Here is a 22110-nt window from a genome sequence, read left to right on the forward strand (position 1 = left end):
GCAGTGGTAAAGTAGGTATATTCTTGTACATAGGGGGCAGTATTATAGTAGTTATATTCTTGTACATAGGGGGCAGTATTATAGTAGTTATATTCTTGTACATAGGGGGCAGTATTATAGTAGTTATATTCTTGTACATAGGAGCAGTATTATAATAGTTATATTCTTGTACGTAGGAGTAGTGTTATAGTAGTTATATTCTTGTACATAGGAGCAGTGTTATAGTAGTTATATTCTTGTACATAGGGGCAGTATTATAGTAGTTATATTCTTGTACATAGGGGCAGTATTATAGTAGTTATATTGCTGTACATAGGGGCAGTATTATAGTAGTTATATTCTTGTACATAGGAGTAGTATTATAGTAGTTATATTCTTGTATATAGGTGGCAGTATTATAGTAGTTATATTCTAGTACATAGGATCAGTATTATAGTAGTTATATTCTTGGACATAGGGGGCAGTATTATAGTAGTTATATTCTTGTACATAAGGGGCAGTATTATAATAGTTATATTCTTGTACATAGGGGGCAGTATTATAGTAGTTATGTTCTTGTACATAGGGGGCAGTATTATAGTAGTTATATTCTTGTACATAGGGGGCAGTATTATAGTAGTTATATTCTAGTACATAGGATCAGTATTATAGTAGTTATATTCTTGGACATAGGGGGCAGTATTATAGTAGTTATATTCTTGTACATAAGGGGCAGTATTATAATAGTTATATTCTTGTACATAGGGGGCAGTATTATAGTAGTTATGTTCTTGTACATAGGGGGCAGTATTATAGTAGTTATATTCTTGTATATAGGAGCAGTATTATAGTAGTTATATTATTGTAAATAGGGGCAGTATTATAGTAGTTATATTCTTTTACATAGGGGGCAGTATTACAGTAGTTATATTTTTGTACATAAGGGGCAGTATTATAATAGTTATATTCTTGTACATAGGGGCAGTATTATAGTAGTTATATTCTTGTACATAGGGGGCAGTATTATAGTAGTTATATTCTTGTATATAGGAGCAGTATTATAGTAGTTATATTCTTGTATATAGGAGCAGTATTATATTAGTTATATTCTTGTACATGGGGGCAGTATTATAGTAGTTATATTCTTGTACATAGGGGGCAGTATTATAGTAGTTATATTCTTGTACATAGGGGGTAGTATTATAGTAGTTATATTCTTGTACATAGGGGGCTGTATTATAGTAGCTATATTCTTGTATATAAGAGCAGTATTATATTAGTTATATTCTTGTACATAGGGGGCAGTATTATAATAGTTAGTTATATTCTTGTACATAGGAGCAGTATTATATTAGTTATATTCTTGTACATAGGGGGCAGTATTATAGTAGTTATATTCTTGTATATAGGAGCAGTATTATAATAGTTATATTCTTGTACATAGGGGGCAGTATTATATTAGTTATATTCTTGTACATAGGGGGCAGTATTATAGTAGTTATATTCTTGTACATAGGGGGCAGTATTATAGTAGTTATATGCTTGTACATAGGGGGCAGTATTATAGTAGTTATATTCTTGTACATAGGGGCAGTATCATAGTAGTTATATTCTTGTACATAGGGAGTAGTATTATAGTAGTTATATTCTTGTACATAGGAGGCAGTATTATAGTAGTTATATTCTTGTACATAGGGGGCAGTATTATAGTAGTTATATTCTTGTACATAGGGGACAGTATTATAGTAGTTATATTCTTGTACATAGGGGGCAGTATTATATTATATTCTTGTACATAGGGGGCAGTATTATAGTAGTTATATTCTTGTACATAGGGGGCAGTATTATAGTAGTTATATTCTTGTACATAGGGGTAGTATTTTAGTAGTTATATTCTTGTACATAGGAGGCAGTATTAGAGCAGTTATATTCTGGTATGTAACGGGTCCGGGAGGCGGACTGAAACGGGTCCGGGAGGCGGAACCTCTGAGCTACTATACAAGGGGGCGGCCCTTGTAAGGGAGCGGGTGGCAGTCTCTGGGTGAACGGACAGGGAGTTACGGCAAGTGATCAGGGCAGTCTCTGGGTAAGGGGTAGGTACGACCTGTGATGGCAGAGCCTCCGGGTAGGCTAGCAGGCAGGTGGTAGATGTGTGCTCCCAGGTGAGCAAGCGAGAGTCTCTGGAATAGCAGGTGGTCACGGCACGTGACGGCGGAACCTCCGGGCTGGCAGGCAGGTAGGTAACGGAGAAGCGCTCCCAGGTGAGCGGGCAAGAGTCTCTGGAATAGCTGATGGTCACCGCACGTGACAACGGGACCTCCGGGCTGGCAAGCAGGCAGGTAACGGAGATGCGCTCCCAGGTGAGCGGGCAAGAGTCTGGAGTAGCTGGTGGTCACAGCACGTGACAACGGAGCCTCCGGGCTGGCAAGCAGGCAGATAACGGAGAAGCGCTCCCAGGTGAGCGGGCAAGCTGGTCCATAGACAGACTGACCGGAGTAGTAAGGCAGACCGTCGGACCTCAGGCAAGCAGGCAGGTAGCTGATATGCGCTCCCAGGTGAGCGGGCAGGCTGGTCCTTTAGACAGACTGACAGGAGTAGTAAGGCAGACCGTCGGACCTCAGACTGGCAGACAGGTAACAAGTATTCAGGCAGGAATCAGGCAGGTAACTAGCAGGAAACTGGCAGGAAACTGGCAGGAAACTGGCAGGTAACTGGCAACGGGACCTGAGGGCTGAAGCACAGGTGAGACACAGGTGCAAACAACATTGCTCGGGCACCTCCATTTTGGAGGAGGTGCCTTATATATGATGAAGTCCTCCGGCCATTGGCCGGGGACTCTTTAGGGCGGCGCGCGCGGCCCCTTTAAGAGGAGGGGAGCGCGCGCGCGCGCGCCCTAAGCACAGGGGCCGGGAAGGAGCGCGCGCTGAGAGCAGAGCAGGAGGAGGACGCCGGGACGGAGCGCGCGCTGACAGCAGAGCGGGGGGAGGAGGCCGGGCACGGAGCAGAGCGGTGAGAGGAGCAGCGTCCCTGCCTAGCAGAGGGCAGGGACGCCGGCACTACAGTACCCCCCCCTTTAGGCCCCCCCTTTTTTAGGCCAGACAGAAATTTAGCTAGGATGAGAGGGGCATGGATGTTCTCCCGGGGCTCCCACGTTCTCTCCTCAGGACCAAACCCCTTCCAATCTACCAGGAAAAAGGTCTTTCCTCTTACCCTTTTGGTGGCAAGAATGTTCTCTACCTCAAACTCGTCCTCAGCAGAAACCGGAGCAGGAGGCGTACCTGTAGACTTGGAAAAAGAGTTAAGTACCACAGGTTTGAGGAGAGATACATGGAAGGAGTTAGGGATCCGTAAGTTGGCCGGGAGTTTCAATTTATAGGCCACCGGGTTGATCTGACTGATGACCTCCAGTGGGCCGATGAACCGAGGCCCTAACTTATAGGAAGGGATCTTGAGCCGGACATATTTGGACGAGAGCCAGACTTTATCCCAGGGCGGAATTGAGGAGGGTCCAGACGTTTTTTGTCAGCGTGTCTTTTCATACGCTCGGATGACAGAAGGAGTGCGGACCGGGTACTCTCCCATATGGAGGAAAATTTGTTAACAAGAGATTCCGCAGCCGGATTGTCCGCCGAGGTGGAGACGGGAAACGGGATCCGAGGATGCTGACCGTAGACTACAAAAAACGGGGATTTGGAGGAAGACTCGCTCTCGTGATTGTTGTACGAGAATTCGGCCCATGGCAGGAGATCCACCCAGTCAGAATGGTGGGCATTAACGAAGTGCCGAAGGTAACTGGTCAGGTTCTGATTGATCCGCTCCACTTGACCATTAGACTGTGGGTGGTAAGCGGAGGAGAAGTCCAGGGTGACGTCCAGCAATTTACAAGTGGCTCTCCAGAAACGGGAAGTGAACTGTACCCCACGATCCGACACGATGTGACGGGGCAGGCCATGAAGACGGAAGATGTGGCGGATAAAGTCTTTAGCCAGCTCGGGTGCAGACGGAAGACCTGGCAGTGGAATGAAGTGTGCCATCTTGGAGAAGCGGTCAGCGACCACCCAAATGACCGTACAACCGGCAGAGACGGGCAGATCAGTAATGAAGTCCATCGCTATATGCTGCCAGGGGGCAGCAGGTACTGGCAGAGGTAGGAGGCGGCCGGCCGGCAGGTGTCTCGGAACTTTGTTGCGGGCGCAGGACACACAGGCAGAAACAAAGTCTATTACATCCTTGTGCAGGTTAGGCCACCAGTAGTGCCGGGTAATAAGCTGGAGGGTCTTTTTCTGACCGGCGTGGCCAGCTAGTTTAGACGAATGACCCCAGTGTAGGATCTTCTCCCGATCAGGTACTGGTACGAACGTCTTACCAGGAGGAAGACGATTTAGACTCACGGGAGCCACCTGCATTACTCTGGCGGGATCGATGATATGTTTCGGATCCTCCTCGAGATCAGACACCAGAAAGGATCGAGACAAGGCGTCCGCCTTGACGTTTTTGTCAGCCGGGCGAAAATGAAGGACAAAATCAAAACGAGCAAAAAACAAGGACCACCGGGCTTGGCGCGGGTTAAGTCTCTGGGCATGCTGGAGGTAAGCCAAGTTCTTGTGGTCAGTGTAAATTATTACCGGGTGAAGAGCCCCCTCGAGCAGGTAACGCCACTCCTCCAATGCCAGTTTGATGGCCAATAACTCTCGGTCTCCTATGGAATAGTTGCGCTCAGAGGAGGAGAAGAGTTTAGAGAAGAAGCCACAAGTTACCATCCTCCCGGAAGATGATTTTTGAGTAAGTACCGCTCCGGCTCCAGAGGAGGAGGCGTCAACTTCCAGGAAGAACTGCTTGTTGCCATCTGGGCGATGCAGCACCGGGGCGGAAGAGAAGGCCTGTTTAAGGGAAAGAAAGGCCTCCTCTGCTTCGGGTGGCCACTCTTTGGGATTAGTACCTTTACGGGTGAGCGCAGAAATTGGGGCCGTCCGGGAAGAGAAGTGTGGTATGAAGAGGCGGTAGTAGTTGGCGAAGCCCAGGAATCGCTGAATGGCCTTCAACCCCTCCGGTCGGGGCCATTTCTCGATGGCAGACAGTTTCTCAGGATCCATTTGTAGGCCGGTCTGAGAGATAATGTAGCCCAGAAACGGAAGCGAGGTCTGCTCAAAGAGGCACTTCTCAAATTTAGCGTAGAGATGGTTCTGCCTTAGCCTGAGCAGGACCTGACGAACGTCCCTCCGGTGAGTCTGGAGATCCGGAGAGAAGACCAAGATGTCGTCCAGGTACACCACTACGCAGGAGTAGAGAAGGTCCCGGAAGATGTCATTGACCAACTCTTGAAAGACGGCAGGAGCGTTACAGAGACCAAAGGGCATTACCAGGTATTCATAGTGGCCGTCCCGGGTGTTGAATGCCGTCTTCCATTCATCCCCCTGACGAATACGAACCAGGTTGTACGCCCCACGAAGGTCCAGTTTGGTGAAGATCCTAACCCCCCTCAGACGATCAAATAATTCTGGAATGAGCGGAAGGGGGTACTTATTCTTCACCGTGATCAGGTTTAGGCCTCTATAGTCTATACAGGGACGGAGAGAGCCGTCCTTCTTTTTGACGAAAAAGAAGCCTGCTCCCGCCGGGGAGGTAGATTTCCGGATGAATCCTCTGGCCAGATTCTCCTCAATATATTCGGACATTGACCGGGTCTCTGGAAAGTAGGAGCTAAACGTGGAATCCTTCTCTCACGGGTGACCTCTTTGGCACGCTCCTGAAACCGTAGGTCAATTCGGGTGGCAAGAGTTATTAAGTCATCGAGAGTGGTAGGAATGTCCCGACCGGCAAGTTCATCTTTAATACGGCCGGACAGACCCTCCCAGAAGACGGAAACCAGGGCGTCGTTATCCCAGGCCAGCTCCGAGGCAAGGGTACGGAACCGTATGGCATATTGGCCCACGGTGAGACTCCCCTGACGGAGGCGTAGCAACGATGATGCAGATGAGGTCTTCCGTCCGGGTTCGTCGAAGACTTTCCGGAAAGCCGTGAGAAAAGCAGGCAAGTTGGACACCAGGGGGTCTCCTCTCTCCCATAGAGGATTCAGCCAGGCCAGGGCCTCCCCGGTGAGATGGGACATGATGAAGGCAATTTTGGCCCGGTCGGAGTTAAACTGGTAGGACAAAAGTTCAAAATGCAGGGTGCACTGATTCAAGAAGCCCCGAGCCTGGACGGGGTCGCCTCCGAAGCGAGGAGGTGCAGAAAGCCGGGGTCCGGGGTAGGATACCATAGTATTAGTGAGCAGCGGAGCCGCCGGATTGCAAGATATGGCACTGGCGGAGGTTGTTGGTGGATCAGACAGAGTGTTCAGGCGAGTATTAACATTCCGCAGGTGACTCAGGATGGCCTCCTGTTGGGACCTCTGACGGGACAGTTCAAGACAGAGGTCCGAGAGCGAGGGAGCTTGGGTGCCACCGGGTTCCATGGCCCGAGCAAACTGTAACGGGTCCGGGAGGCGGACTGAAACGGGTCCGGGAGGCGGAACCTCTGAGCTACTATACAAGGGGGTGGCCCTTGTAAGGGAGCGGGTGGCAGTCTCTGGGTGAACGGACAGGGAGTTACGGCAAGTGATCAGGGCAGTCTCTGGGTAAGGGGTAGGTACGACCTGTGATGGCAGAGCCTCCGGGTAGGCTAGCAGGCAGGTGGTAGATGTGTGCTCCCAGGTGAGCAAGCGAGAGTCTCTGGAATAGCAGGTGGTCACGGCACGTGACGGCGGAACCTCCGGGCTGGCAGGCAGGTAGGTAACGGAGAAGCGCTCCCAGGTGAGCGGGCAAGAGTCTCTGGAATAGCTGATGGTCACCGCACGTGACAACGGGACCTCCGGGCTGGCAGGCAGGCAGGTAACGGAGATGCGCTCCCAGGTGAGCGGGCAAGAGTCTCTGAGATAGCTGGTGGTCACAGCACGTGACAACGGAGCCTCCGGGCTGGCAAGCAGGCAGATAACGGAGAAGCGCTCCCAGGTGAGCGGGCAAGCTGGTCCATAGACAGACTGACCGGAGTAGTAAGGCAGACCGTCGGACCTCAGGCAAGCAGGCAGGTAGCTGATATGCGCTCCCAGGTGAGCGGGCAGGCTGGTCCTTTAGACAGACTGACAGGAGTAGTAAGGCAGACCGTCGGACCTCAGACTGGCAGACAGGTAACAAGTATTCAGGCAGGAATCAGGCAGGTAACTGGCAGGTACTGGCAGGTAACTAGCAGGAAACTGGCAGGAAACTGGCAGGAAACTGGCAGGTAACTGGCAACGGGACCTGAGGGCTGAAGCACAGGTGAGACACAGGTGCAAACAACATTGCTCGGGCACCTCCATTTTGGAGGAGGTGCCTTATATATGATGAAGTCCTCCGGCCATTGGCCGGGGACTCTTTAGGGCGGCGCGCGCGGCCCCTTTAAGAGGAGGGGAGCGCGCGCGCGCCCTAAGCACAAGGGCCGGGAAGGAGCGCGCGCTGAGAGCAGAGCAGGAGGAGGACGCCGGGACGGAGCGCGCGCTGACAGCAGAGCGGGGGGAGGAGGCCGGGCACGGAGCAGAGCGGTGAGAGGAGCAGCGTCCCTGCCTAGCAGAGGGCAGGGACGCCGGCACTACATGGTACATAGGGAACAATATTATAGTAGTTATATTCTTCTACATAGGGGTAGTATTATAGTAGTTATATTCTTGTACATAGGAGGCAGTATTATAGCAGTTATATTCAGGTACATAGGGAAAAGTATTATAGTAGTTATATTCTTGTACATAGGGAAAAGTATTATAGTAGTTATATTCTTGTACATAGGGGTAGTATTATAGTAGTTATATTCTTGTACATAGGAGGCAGTATTATAGCAGTTATATTCTGGTACATAGGGAACAGTATTATAGTAGTTATATTCTTGTACATAGGGAACAGTATTATAGTAGTTATATTCTTGTACATAGGGAGCAGTATTATAGTAGTTATATTCTTGTACATAGGGGGCAGTATTATAGCCGTTATACTCTTGTACATAGGGGGCAGTAGTATAGTAGTTATATTCTTGTACATAGGGGTAGTATTATAGTAGTTATATTCTTGTATATAAAGGGCAGTATTATAATAGTTATATTCTTGTTCATAGGGGCAGTATTATGGTAGTTATATTCTTGTACATAGGGGGCAGTATTATAGTAGTTATATTCTTGCACATAGGGGGCAGTATTATAGTAGTTATATTCTTGTACATAGGGGGCAGTATTATAGTAGTTATATTCTTGTACATAGAGGCAGTATAATAGTTATATTCTAGTACATAGGGGCAGTATTACAGTAGTTATATTCTTGTACATTGAAGCATTATTATAGTAGTTATATTCTTGTACATAGAGGGCACTATTATAGTAGTTATATTCTTGTACATAGGGGCAGTATTATAGTAGTTATATTTTTGTACATAGGAGCAGTATTATAGTAGTTATATTCTTGTACATATGGGCAGTATTATAGTAGTTATATTCTTGTGGATAGGAGCAGTATTATAGTAGTTATATTCTTGTACATAGGAGCAGTATTATAGTAGTTATATTCTTATACATAGGAGCAGTATTATAGTAGTTATATTTTTGTACATAGGGGCAGTATTATAGTAGTTATATTCTTGTACATAGGAGCAGTTTTATAGTAGTTATATTCTTGTACATAGGGGCACTATTATAGTAGTTATATTCTTGTACATAGGAGCAGTATTATAGTAGTTATATTCTTATACATAGGAGCAGTATTATAGTAGTTATATTTTTGTACATAGGGGCAGTATTATAGTAGTTATATTCTTGTACATAGGAGCAGTTTTATAGTAGTTATATTCTTGTACATAGGGGCAGTATTATAGTAGTTATATTCTTGTACATAGGAGCAGTATTATAGTAGTTATATTCTTGTACATAGGGGCAGTATTATAGTAGTTATATTCTTGTACATAGGATCAGTATTATAGTAGTTATATTCTTGTACATAGGGGCAGTATTATAGTAGTTATATTCTTGTACATAGGGGCTGTATTATAGTAGTTATATTCTTGTACATAGGGGCAGTATTATAGTAGTTATATTCTTGTACATAGGAGCAGTATTATAGTAGTTATATTCTGGTACATAGGTAGCAGTATTATAGTAGTTATATTCTTGTACATAGGGTGCAGTATTATAGTAGTTATATTCTTGTACATAAGAGCAGTATTATAGTATTTATATTCTTGTACACAGGAGCAGTATTATAGTAGTTATATTCTTGTACATAGGGAGCAGTATTATAGTAGTTATATTATTGTATATAGGAGCAGTATTATAGTATTTATATTCTTGTACATAGGGGGCAGTATTATAGTAGTTACATTCTTGTACATAGGGGACAGTATTATAGCAGTTATATCCTGGTTCATAGGGGCTGTATTATAGCAGTTATATTCCTGTACATAGGCGGCAGTATTATAGTAGTTATATTCTTGTACATAGGGGGTAGTATTATAGTAGTTATATTCTTGTACATAGGAGCAGTGTTATAGTAGTTATATTCTTGTACATAGGGGCAGTATTATAGTAGTTATATTCTTGTACATAGGGGGCAGTATTATAGTAGTTATATTCTTGTACATAGGAGCAGTATTATAATAGTTATATTCTTGTACATAGGGGGCAGTATTATAGTAGTTATATTCTTGTACGTAGGAGTAGTATTATAGTAGTTATATTCTTGTACATAGGAGCAGTGTTATAGTAGTTATATTCTTGTACATAGGGGCAGTATTATAGTAGTTATATTCTTGTACATAGGGGCAGTATTATAGTAGTTATATTGCTGTACATAGGGGCAGTATTATAGTAGTTATATTCTTGTACATAGGAGTAGTATTATAGTAGTTATATTCTTGTATATAGGTGGCAGTATTATAGTAGCTATATTCTTGTACATAAGGGGCAGTATTATAATAGTTATATTCTTGTACATAGGGGGCAGTATTATAGTAGTTATGTTCTTGTACATAGGGGGCAGTATTATAGTAGTTATATTCTTGTATATAGGAGCAGTATTATAGTAGTTATATTATTGTAAATAGGGGCAGTATTATAGTAGTTATATTCTTTTACATAGGGGGCAGTATTACAGTAGTTATATTTTTGTACATAAGGGGCAGTATTATAATAGTTATATTCTTGTACATAGGGGCAGTATTATAGTAGTTATATTCTTGTACATAGGGGGCAGTATTATAGTAGTTATATTCTTGTATATAGGAGCAGTATTATAGTAGTTATATTCTTGTATATAGGAGCAGTATTATATTAGTTATATTCTTGTACATGGGGGCAGTATTATAGTAGTTATATTCTTGTACATAGGGGGCAGTATTATAGTAGTTATATTCTTGTACATAGGGGGTAGTATTATAGTAGTTATATTCTTGTACATAGGGGGCAGTATTATAGTAGCTATATTCTTGTATATAGGAGCAGTATTATATTAGTTATATTCTTGTACATAGGGGGCAGTATTATAATAGTTACTTATATTCTTGTACATAGGAGCAGTATTATATTAGTTATATTCTTGTACATAGGGGGCAGTATTATAGTAGTTATATTCTTGTATATAGGAGCAGTATTATAATAGTTATATTCTTGTACATAGGGGGCAGTATTATATTAGTTATATTCTTGTACATAGGGGGCAGTATTATAGTAGTTATATTCTTGTACATAGGGGGCAGTATTATAGTAGTTATATGCTTGTACATAGGGGGCAGTATTATAGTAGTTATATTCTTGTACATAGGGGCAGTATTATAGTAGTTATATTCTTGTACATAGGGAGTAGTATTATAGTAGTTATATTCTTGTACATATAAGGCAGTATTATAGTAGTTATATTCTTGTACATAGGGGGCAGTATTATAGTAGTTATATTCTTGTACATAGGGGACAGTATTATAGTAGTTATATTCTTGTACATAGGGGGCAGTATTATATTATATTCTTGTACATAGGGGGCAGTATTATAGTAGTTATATTCTTGTACATAGGGGGCAGTATTATAGTAGTTATATTCTTGTACATAGGGGTAGTATTTTAGTAGTTATATTCTTGTACATAGGAGGCAGTATTATAGAAGTTATATTCAGGTACATAGGGAAAAGTATTATAGTAGTTATATTCTTGTACATAGGGAAAAGTATTATAGTAGTTATATTCTTGTACATAGGGAGCAGTATTATAGTAGTTATATTCTTGTACATAGAGGGCAGTATTAGAGCAGTTATGTTCTGGTACATAGGGAACAGTATTATAGTAGTTATATTCTTGTACATAGGGAGCAGTATTATAGTAGTTATATTCTTGTACATAGGGGTAGTATTATAGTAGTTATATTCTTGTACATAGGAGGCAGTAATATAGCAGTTATATTCAGGTACATAGGGAAAGGTATTATAGTAGTTATATTCTTGTACATAGGGAAAAGTATTATAGTAGTTATATTCTTGTACATAGGGGTAGTATTATAGTAGTTATATTCTTGTACATAGGAGGCAGTATTATAGCAGTTATATTCTGGTACATAGGGAACAGTATTATAGTAGTTATATTCTTGTACATAGGGGCAGTATTATAGTAGTTATATTCTTGTACATAGGAGCAGTATAATAGTAGTTATATTCTTGTACATAGGGGGCAGTATTATAGTAGTAATATTCTTGTACATAGGGGGCAGTATTATGGTAGTTATATTCTTGTACATAGGGGGCAGTATTATAGTAGTTATATTCTTGTACATAGGGGGAGTATTATAGTAGTTATATTCTTGTACATAGGGGGCAGTATTATAGTAGTTATATTCTTGTACATCGGGGTAGTATTATAGTAGTTATATTCTTGTACATAGGAGGCAGTATTATAGTAGTTATATTCTTGTACATAGGGAACAGTATTATAGTAGTTATATTCTTGTACATAGGGAGCAGTATTATAGTAGTTATATTCTTGTACATAGGGGGCAGTATTATAGCCGTTATACTCTTGTACATAGGGGGCAGTATTATAGTAGTTATATTCTTGTACATAGGGGTAGCATTATAGTAGTTATATTCTTGTATATAAAGGGCAGTATTATAATAGTTATATTCTTGTTCATAGGGGCAGTATTATGGTAGTTATATTCTTGTACATAGGGGGCAGTATTATAGTAGTTATATTCTTGCACATAGGGGGCAGTATTATAGTAGTTATATTCTTGTACATAGGGGGCAGTATTATAGTAGTTATATTCTTGTACATAGGGGCAGTATTATAGTAGTTATATTCTTGTACATTGAAGCATTATTATAGTAGTTATATTCTTATACATAGGGGGCAGTATTATTGTAGCTATATTCTTGTACTTAGGGGGCAATATTATAGTAGTTATATTCTTGTACATAGGGGCAGTATTATAGTAGTTATATTTTTGTACATAGGAGCAGTATTATAGTAGTTATATTCTTGTACATATGGGCAGTATTATAGTAGTTATATTCTTGTACATAGGAGCAGTATTATAGTAGTTATATTTTTGTACAAAGGAGCAGTATTATAGTAGTTATATTCTTGTACATAGGGGGCAGTATTATAGTAGTTATATTCTTGTACATAGGAGCAGTATTATAGTAGTTATATTCTTGTACATAGGAGCAGTATTATAGTAGTTATATTCTTATACATAGGAGCAGTATTATAGTAGTTATATTCTTGTAGATAGGGTGCAGTATTATAGTAGTTATATTCTTGTACATAGGAGCAGTGTTGTAGTAGTTATATTCTTGTACATAGGGGGCAGTATTATAATAGTTATATTCTTGTACATAGGGGCAGTATTATAGTAGTTATATTCTTTTACATAGGGAGCAGTATTATAGTAGTTACATTCTTGTACATAAGAGCAGTATTATAGTAGTTATATTCTTGTACACAGGAGCAGTATTATAGTAGTTATATTCTTGTACATAGGGGGCAGTATTGTAGTAGTTATATTCTTGTACATAGGGGGCAGTATTATAGTAGTTATATTCTTGTATATAGAAGCAGTATTATAGTAGTTATATTCTTGTACATAGCGGCAGTATTATAATAGTTATATTCTTGTACATAGGGGGCAGTATTATAGTAGTTATTTTCTTGTACATAGGGGGCAGTATTATTGTAGTTATATTCTTGTATATAGGAACAGTATTATAATAGTTATATTCTTGTACATAGGGGGCAGTATTATAGTAGTTATATTCTTATACATGGGAGCAGTGTTATAGTAGTAATATTCCTGTACATAGGGGGCAGTATTATAGTAGTTATATTCTTGTGCATAGGAGCAGTATTATAGTAGTTATATTCTAGTACATAGGATCAGTATTATAGTACTTATATTCTTGTACATAGGGGGCAGTATTATAGTAGTTATATTCTTGTACATAGGGGGCAGTATTATAGTAGTTATATTCTAGTACATAGGATCAGTATAATAGTAGTTATATTCTTGTACATAGGAGCAGTATTATAGTAGTTATATTCTTGTACATAGCGGCAGTATTATAATAGTTATATTCTTGTACATAGGGGGCAGTATTATAGTAGTTATATTCTTGTACATAGGGGGCAGTATTATTGTAGTTATATTCTTGTATATAGGAGCAGTATTATAATAGTTATATTCTTGTACATAGGAGCAGTATTATAGTAGTTATATTCTGGTACATAGGTAGCAGTATTATAGTAGTTATATTCTTGTACATAGGGTGCAGTATTATAGTAGTTATAAGCTTGTGCATAAGAGCAGTATTATAGTAGTTATATTCTTGTACACAGGAGCAGTATTATAGTAGTTATATTCTTGTACATAGGGAGCAGTATTATAGTAGTTATATTCTTGTATATAGGAGCAGTATTATAGTATTTATATTCTTGTACATAGGGGGCAGTATTATAGTAGTTATATTCTTGTACATAGGGGGCAGTATTATAGTAGTTATATTATTGTACATAGGAGCAGTGTTGTAGTAGTTATATTCTTGTACATAGGGGGCAGTATTATAATAGTTATATTCTTGTACATAGGGGCAGTATTATAGTAGTTATATTCTTGTACATAGGGGGCAGTATTATTGTAGTTATATTCTTGTATGTAGGAGCAGTATTATAATAGTTATATTCTTGTACATAGTAGCAGTATTATAGTAGTTATATTCTGGTACATAGGGGGCAGTATTATAGTAGTTATATTCTTGTATATAGGAGCAGTATTATAGTTGTTATATTCTTGTACATAGAGGCAGCATTATAGTAGTTATATTCTTGTACATAGGGGGCAGTATTATAGCAGTTATATTCTGGTACATAGTGGCTGTATTATAGCAGTTATATTCCTGTACATAGGCGGCAGTATTATAGTAGTTATATTCTTGTACATAGGGGGTAGTATTATAGTAGTTATATTCTTGTACATAGGAGCAGTGTTATAGTAGTTATATTCTTGTACATAGGGGCAGTATTATAGTAGTTATATTCTTGTACATAGGGGGCAGTATTATAGTAGTTATATTCTTGTACATATGAGCAGTGGTATAGTAGGTATATTCTTGTACATAGGGGGCAGTATTATAGTAGTTATATTCTTGTACATGGGCAGTATTATAGTAGTTATATTCTTGTACATAGGGGGCAGTATTATAGTAGTTATATTCTTCTACATAGGAGCAGTATTATAATAGTTATATTCCTGTACATAGGGGGCAGTATTTTAGTAGTTATATTCTTGTACATAGGGGGCAGTATTATAGTAGTTATATTCTTGTACATAGGAGCAGTGTTATAGTAGTTATATTCTTGTACATAGGGGCAGTATTATAGTAGTTATATTCTTGCACATAGGGGCAGTATTATAGTAGTTATATTGTTGTACATAGGGGCAGTATTATAGTAGTTATATTCTTATACATAGGAGTAGTATTATAGTAGTTATATTCTTGTATATAGGGGACAGTATTATAGTAGTTATATTCTTGTACATAAGGGGCAGTATTATAATAGTTATATTCTTGTACATAGGGGGCAGTATTATAGTAGTTATGTTCTTGTACATAGGGGGCAGTATTATAGTAGTTATATTGTTGTACATAGGGGCAGTATTATAGTAGTTATATTCTTGTACATAGGAGTAGTATTATAGTAGTTATATTCTTGTACATAGGAGCAGTGTTATAGTAGTTATATTCTTGTACATAGGGGCAGTATTATAGTAGTTATATTCTTGTACATAGGGGCAGTATTATAGTAGTTATATTGTTGTACATAGGGGCAGTATTATAGTAGTTATATTCTTGTACATAGGAGTAGTATTATAGTAGTTATATTCTTGTATATAGGGGGCAGTATTATAGTAGCTATATTCTTGTACATAAGGGGCAGTATTATAATAGTTATATTCTTGTACATAGGGGGCAGTATTATAGTAGTTACGTTCTTGTACATAGGGGGCAGTATTATAGTAGTTATATTCTTGTATATAGGAGCAGTATTATAGTAGTTATATTATTGTAAATAGGGGCAGTATTATAGTAGTTATATTCTTGTACATAGGGGGCAGTATTACAGTAGTTATATTCTTGTACATAAGGGGCAGTATTATAATAGTTATATTCTTGTACATAGGGGGCAGTATTATAGTAGTTATATTCTTGTACATAGGGGGCAGTATTATAGTAGTTATATTCTTGTATATAGGAGCAGTATTATATTAGTTGTATTCTTGTACATGGGGGCAATATTATAGTAGTTATATTCTTGTACATAGGGGGCAGTATTATAGTAGTTATATTATTGTACATAGGAGCAGTGTTGTAGTAGTTATATTCTTGTACATAGGGGGCAGTATTATAATAGTTATATTCTTGTACATAGGGCCAGTATTATAGTAGAATCATAGAATCATAGAATCATAGAATGGTAGAGTTGGAAGGGACCTCCTGGGTCATCTGGTCCAACCCCCTGCTCAAAGCAGGATTCACTAGATCATCTCAGACAGATGTCTGTCCAGCCTCTGTTTGAAGACGTCCATTGAAGGGGAACTCACCACCTCTCGTGGCAGCCTGTTCCACTCATTAATCACCCTAACTGTCAAAAAGTTTTTTCTAATATCTAATCTGTGTCTCCTCCCATTTAGTTTCATCCCATTGCTTCTAGTCTTTCCTTGTGCAAATGAGAATAAAGATGATCCTTCTACAATGTGACAGCCCTTGACATATTTGTAGACAGCTATTAAGTCTCCTCTCAGTCTTCTTTTTTGCAAGCTAAACATTCCCAAATCCTGCAACCGTTCCTCATAGGACATGGTTTGCAGACCAGTCACCATTCTGGTCGCTCTTCTCTGAACTTGCTCCAGTTTGTCTATGTCTTTTCTAAAATGTGGCGCCCAAAACTGTACACAGTATTCCAGATGAGGTCTGACCAAAGAGGAGTAAAGACCGATAATGACTTCACGTGATCTAGACTGTATGCTTCTGTTAATACATCCCAGAATTGTATTTGCCTTTTTTGCTGCTGCATCACACTGTTGACTCATGTTCAGTCTATGATCTATTAGTATACCTAAGTCTTTTTCACATGTACTGTTGCTTAGCTCTATTCCTCCCATTCTGTAGATGCTTTTTTCATTTTTATTGCCCAGATGTAGTACTTTGCATTTTTCCCTGTTAAAAACCATTCTGTTGGTTGCTGCCCACTGCTCCGGTTTATTTAGGTCTTTTTGAATCCTCTCTCTCTCTTCTCTAGTATTAGCTATCCCTCCTAGCTTTGTGTCATCAGCAAATTTAATCAGTTTACCCTCAATTCCTTCATCTAAATCATTGATAAAGATGTTGAACAATACAGGTCCCAGGACGGAGCCCTGTGGTACCCCACTTGAGACATTCATCCAGCTGGATGTGAAGCCATTTACAACCACCCTTTGAGTCCGATCACTAAGCCAGTTATGAATCCACCTAACAGTTGCCTGGTCCATTGCATACTTGGTCATTTTTTCAATAAGGATGATGTGAGATACTTTGTCAAATGCTTTGCTGAAGTCAAGATATACTATATCTACAGCATTTTCCTGATCCACCCAGTCAGTGATTCTGTCATAGAAGGAAATTAAGTTAGTCTGACATGACTTGTTAGTTACAAACCCATGCTGACTCTGGTTAATCACTTCTTTCTTATCCATGTACTTACATACATGTTGTTTAATAATTTGTTCAAAGATCTTTCCTGGTATAGAAGTCAGACTCACCGGCCTATAGTTATATTCTTGTACATAGGGGGCAGTATTATTGTAGTTATATTCTTGTATGTAGGAGCAGTATTATAATAGTTATATTCTTGTACATAGTAGCAGTAGTATAGTAGTTATATTCTGGTACATAGGGGGCAGTATTATAGTAGTTATATTCTTGTATATAGGAGCAGTATTATAGTTGTTATATTCTTGTACATAGAGGCAGCATTATAGTAGTTATATTCTTGTACATAGTGGGCAGTATTATAGCAGTTATATTCTGGTACATAGTGGCTGTATTATAGCAGTTATATTCCTGTACATAGGCGGCAGTATTATAGTAGTTATATTCTTGTACATAGGGGGTAGTATTATAGTAGTTATATTCTTGTACATAGGAGCAGTGGTATAGTAGGTATATTCTTGTACATAGGGTCAGTATTATAGTAGTTATATTCTTGTACATAGGGGGCAGTATTATAGTAGTTATATTCTTGTACATATGAGCAGTGGTATAGTAGGTATATTCTTGTACATAGGGGGCAGTATTATAGTAGTTATATTCTTGTACATAGGGGCAGTATTATAGTAGTTATATTGTTGTACATAGGGGCAGTATTATAGTAGTTATATTCTTATACATAGGAGTAGTATTATAGTAGTTATATTCTTGTATATAGGGGACAGTATTATAGTAGTTATATTCTTGTACATAAGGGGCAGTATTATAATAGTTATATTCTTGTACATAGGGGGCAGTATTATAGTAGTTATGTTCTTGTACATAGGGGGCAGTGTTATAGTAGTTATATTGTTGTACATAGGGGCAGTATTATAGTAGTTATATTCTTGTACATAGGAGTAGTATTATAGTAGTTATATTCTTGTACATAGGGGCAGTATTATAGTAGTTATATTCTTGTACATAGGGAGCAGTATTATAGTAGTTATATTCTTGTACATAGGAGCAGTGTTATAGTAGTTATATTCTTGTACATAGGGGCAGTATTATAGTAGTTATATTCTTGTACATAGGGGCAGTATTATAGTAGTTATATTGTTGTACATAGGGGCAGTATTATAGTAGTTATATTCTTGTACATAGGAGTAGTATTATAGTAGTTATATTCTTGTATATAGGGGGCAGTATTATAGTAGCTATATTCTTGTACATAAGGGGCAGTATTATAATAGTTATATTCTTGTACATAGGGGGCAGTATTATAGTAGTTATGTTCTTGTACATAGGGGGCAGTATTATAGTAGTTATATTCTTGTATATAGGAGCAGTATTATAGTAGTTATATTATTGTAAATAGGGGCAGTATTATAGTAGTTATATTCTTGTACATAGGGGGCAGTATTACAGTAGTTATATTCTTGTACATAAGGGGCAGTATTATAATAGTTATATTCTTGTACATAGGGGGCAGTATTATAGTAGTTATATTCTTGTACATAGGGGGCAGTATTATAGTAGTTATATTCTTGTATATAGGAGCAGTATTATAGTAGTTATATTCTTGTATATAGGAGCAGTATTATATTAGTTATATTCTTGTACATGGGGGCAGTATTATAGTAGTTATATTCTTGTACATAGGGGGCAGTATTATAGTAGTTATATTCTTGTACATAGGGGGCAGTATTATAGTAGTTATATTCTTGTACATAGGGGGCAGTATTATAGTAGTTATATTCTTGTACATAGGGGGTAGTATTATAGTAGTTATATTCTTGAACATAGGAGCAGTATTATAGTAGTTATATTCTTGTACATAGGGGGGCAGTATTATAGTAGTTATATACTTGTATATAGGAGCAGTATTATAGTAGTTATATTCTTGTACATAGGGGGCAGTATTCTAGTAGCTATATTCTTGTATATAGGAGCAGTATTATATTAGTTATATTCTTGTACATAGGGGGCAGTATTATAATAGTTATATTCTTGTACATAGGAGCAGTATTATATTAGTTATATTCTTGTACATAGGGGGCAGTATTATAGTAGTTATATTCTTGTATATAGGAGCAGTATTATAATAGTTATATTCTTGTACATAGGGGGCAGTATTATATTAGTTATATTCTGGTACATAGGGGGCAGTATTATAGTAGTTATATTCTTGTACATAGGGGGCAGTATTATAGTAGTTATATGCTTGTACATAGGGGGCAGTATTATAGTAGTTATATTCTTGTACATAGGGGCAGTATTATAGTAGTTATATTCTTGTACATAGGGAGTAGTATTATAGTAGTTATATTCTTGTACATAGGAGGCAGTATTATAGTAGTTATATTCTTGTACATAGGGAGCAGTATTATAGTAGTTATATTCTTGTACATAGGGGTAGTATTATAGTAGTTATATTCTTGTACATAGGAGGCAGTATTATAGCAGTTATATTCAGGTACATAGGGAAAAGTATTATAGTAGTTATATTCTTGTACATAGGGGGCAGTATTATAGTAGTTATATTCTTGTACATAGTGGTAGTATTATAGTAGTTATATTCTTGTACATAGGAGGCAGTATTATAGCAGTTATATTCTGGTACATAGGGAACAGTATTATAGTAGTTATATTCTTGTACATAGGGGCAGTATTATAGTAGTTATATTCTTGTACATAGGAGCAGTATTATAGTAGTTATATTCTTGTACATAGGGGGCAGTATTATAGTAGTAATATTCTTGTACATAGGGGGCAGTATTATGGTAGTTATATTCTTGTACATAGAGGGCAGTATTATAGTAGTTATATTCTTGTACATAGGGGGCAATATTATAGCCGTTATATTCTTGTACATAGGGGGCAGTATTATAGTAGTTATATTCTTGTACATCGGGGCAGTATTATAGTAGTTATATTCTTGTACATAGGGAACAGTATTATAGTAGTTATATTCTTGTACATAGGGAGCAGTAATATAGTAGTTATATACTTGTACATAGGGGGCAGTATTATAGTAGTTATATTCTTGTACATAGGGGTAGTATTATAGTAGTTATATTCTTGTATATAAAGGGCAGTATTATAATAGTTATATTCTTGTTCATAGGGGCAGTATTATGGTAGTTATATTCTTGTACATAGGGGGCAGTATTATAGTAGTTATATTCTTGCACATAGGGGGCAGTATTATAGCCGTTATATTCTTGTACATAGGGGGCAGTATTATAGTAGTTATATTCTTGTACATAGAGTCAGTATAATAGTAGTTATATTCTAGTACATAGGAGCAGTATTACAGTAGTTATATTTTTGTACATAGGAGCAGTATTATGGTAGTTATATTCTTGTACATATGGGCAGTATTATAGTAGTTATATTTTTGTACAAAGGAGCAGTATTATAGTAGTTATATTCTTGTACATAGGGGGCAGTATTTTAGTAGTTATATTCTTGTACATAGGAGCAGTATTATAGTAGTTATATTCTTGTACATAGGAGCAGTATTATAGTAGTTATATTCTTATACATAGGAGCAGTATTATAGTAGTTATATTCTTGTACATAGGAGCAGTATTATAGTAGTTATATTCTTGTACATAGGGGCAGTATTATAGTAGTTATATTCTTGTACATAGGGGCAGTATTATAGTAGTTATATTCTTGTACATAGGAGCAGTATTATAGTAGTTATATTCTTGTACATAGGGGCAGTATTATAGTAGTTATATTCTTGTACATAGGAGCAGTATTATAGTAGTTATATTCTTGTACATAGGGGCAGTATTATAGTAGTTATATTCTTGTACATAGGAGCAGTATTATAGTAGTTATATTCTTGTACATAGGGGCAGTATTATAGTAGTTATATTCTTGTACATAGGAGCAGTATTATAGTAGTTATATTCTTGTACATAGGGGCAGTATTATAGTAGTTATATTCTTGTACATAGGGGCAGTATTATAGTAGTTATATTCTTGTACATAGGGGCAGTATTATAGTAGTTATATTCTTGTACATAGGAGCAGTATTATAGTAGTTATATTCTGGTACATAGGTAGCAGTATTATAGTAGTTATATTCTTGTACATAGGGTGCAGTATTATAGTAGTTATATTCTTGTACATAAGAGCAGTATTATAGTAGTTATATTCTTGTACACAGGAGCAGTATTATAGTAGTTATATTCTTGTACATAGGAGCAGTATTATAGTATTTATATTCTTGTACATAGGGGGCAGTATTATAGTAGTTAAATTCTTGTACATAGGGGACAGTACTATAGCAGTTATATCCTGGTTCATAGGGGCTGTATTATAGCAGTTATATTCCTGTACATAGGCGGCAGTATTATAGTAGTTATATTCTTGTACATAGGGGGTAGTATTATAGTAGTTATATTCTTGTACATAGGAGCAGTGTTATAGTAGTTATATTCTTGTACATAGGGGCAGTATTATAGTAGTTATATTCTTGTACATAGGGGGCAGTATTATAGTAGTTATATTCTTGTACATATGAGCAGTGGTATAGTAGGTATATTCTTGTACATAGGGGCAGTATTATAGTAGTTATATTCTTGTACATAGGGGGCAGTATTATAGTAGTTATATTCTTGTACGTAGGGGGCAGTATTATAATAGTTATATTCTTGTACATAGGAGCAGTATTATAATAGTTATATTCTTGTACGAAGGAGTAGTGTTATAGTAGTTATATTTTTGTACATAGGAGCAGTGTTATAGTAGTTATATTCTTGTACATAGGAGCAGTATTATAGTAGTTATATTCTTGTACATAGGGGCAGTATTATAGTAGTTATATTGCTGTACATAGGGGCAGTATTATAGTAGTTATAT

The sequence above is a fragment of the Phyllobates terribilis genome, unplaced genomic scaffold (assembly GCF_046119375.1).
Source record: "Phyllobates terribilis strain yellow unplaced genomic scaffold, ASM4611937v1 Scaffold_2__4_contigs__length_985480577, whole genome shotgun sequence".
Lineage (NCBI taxonomy): Eukaryota > Metazoa > Chordata > Amphibia > Anura > Dendrobatidae > Phyllobates > Phyllobates terribilis.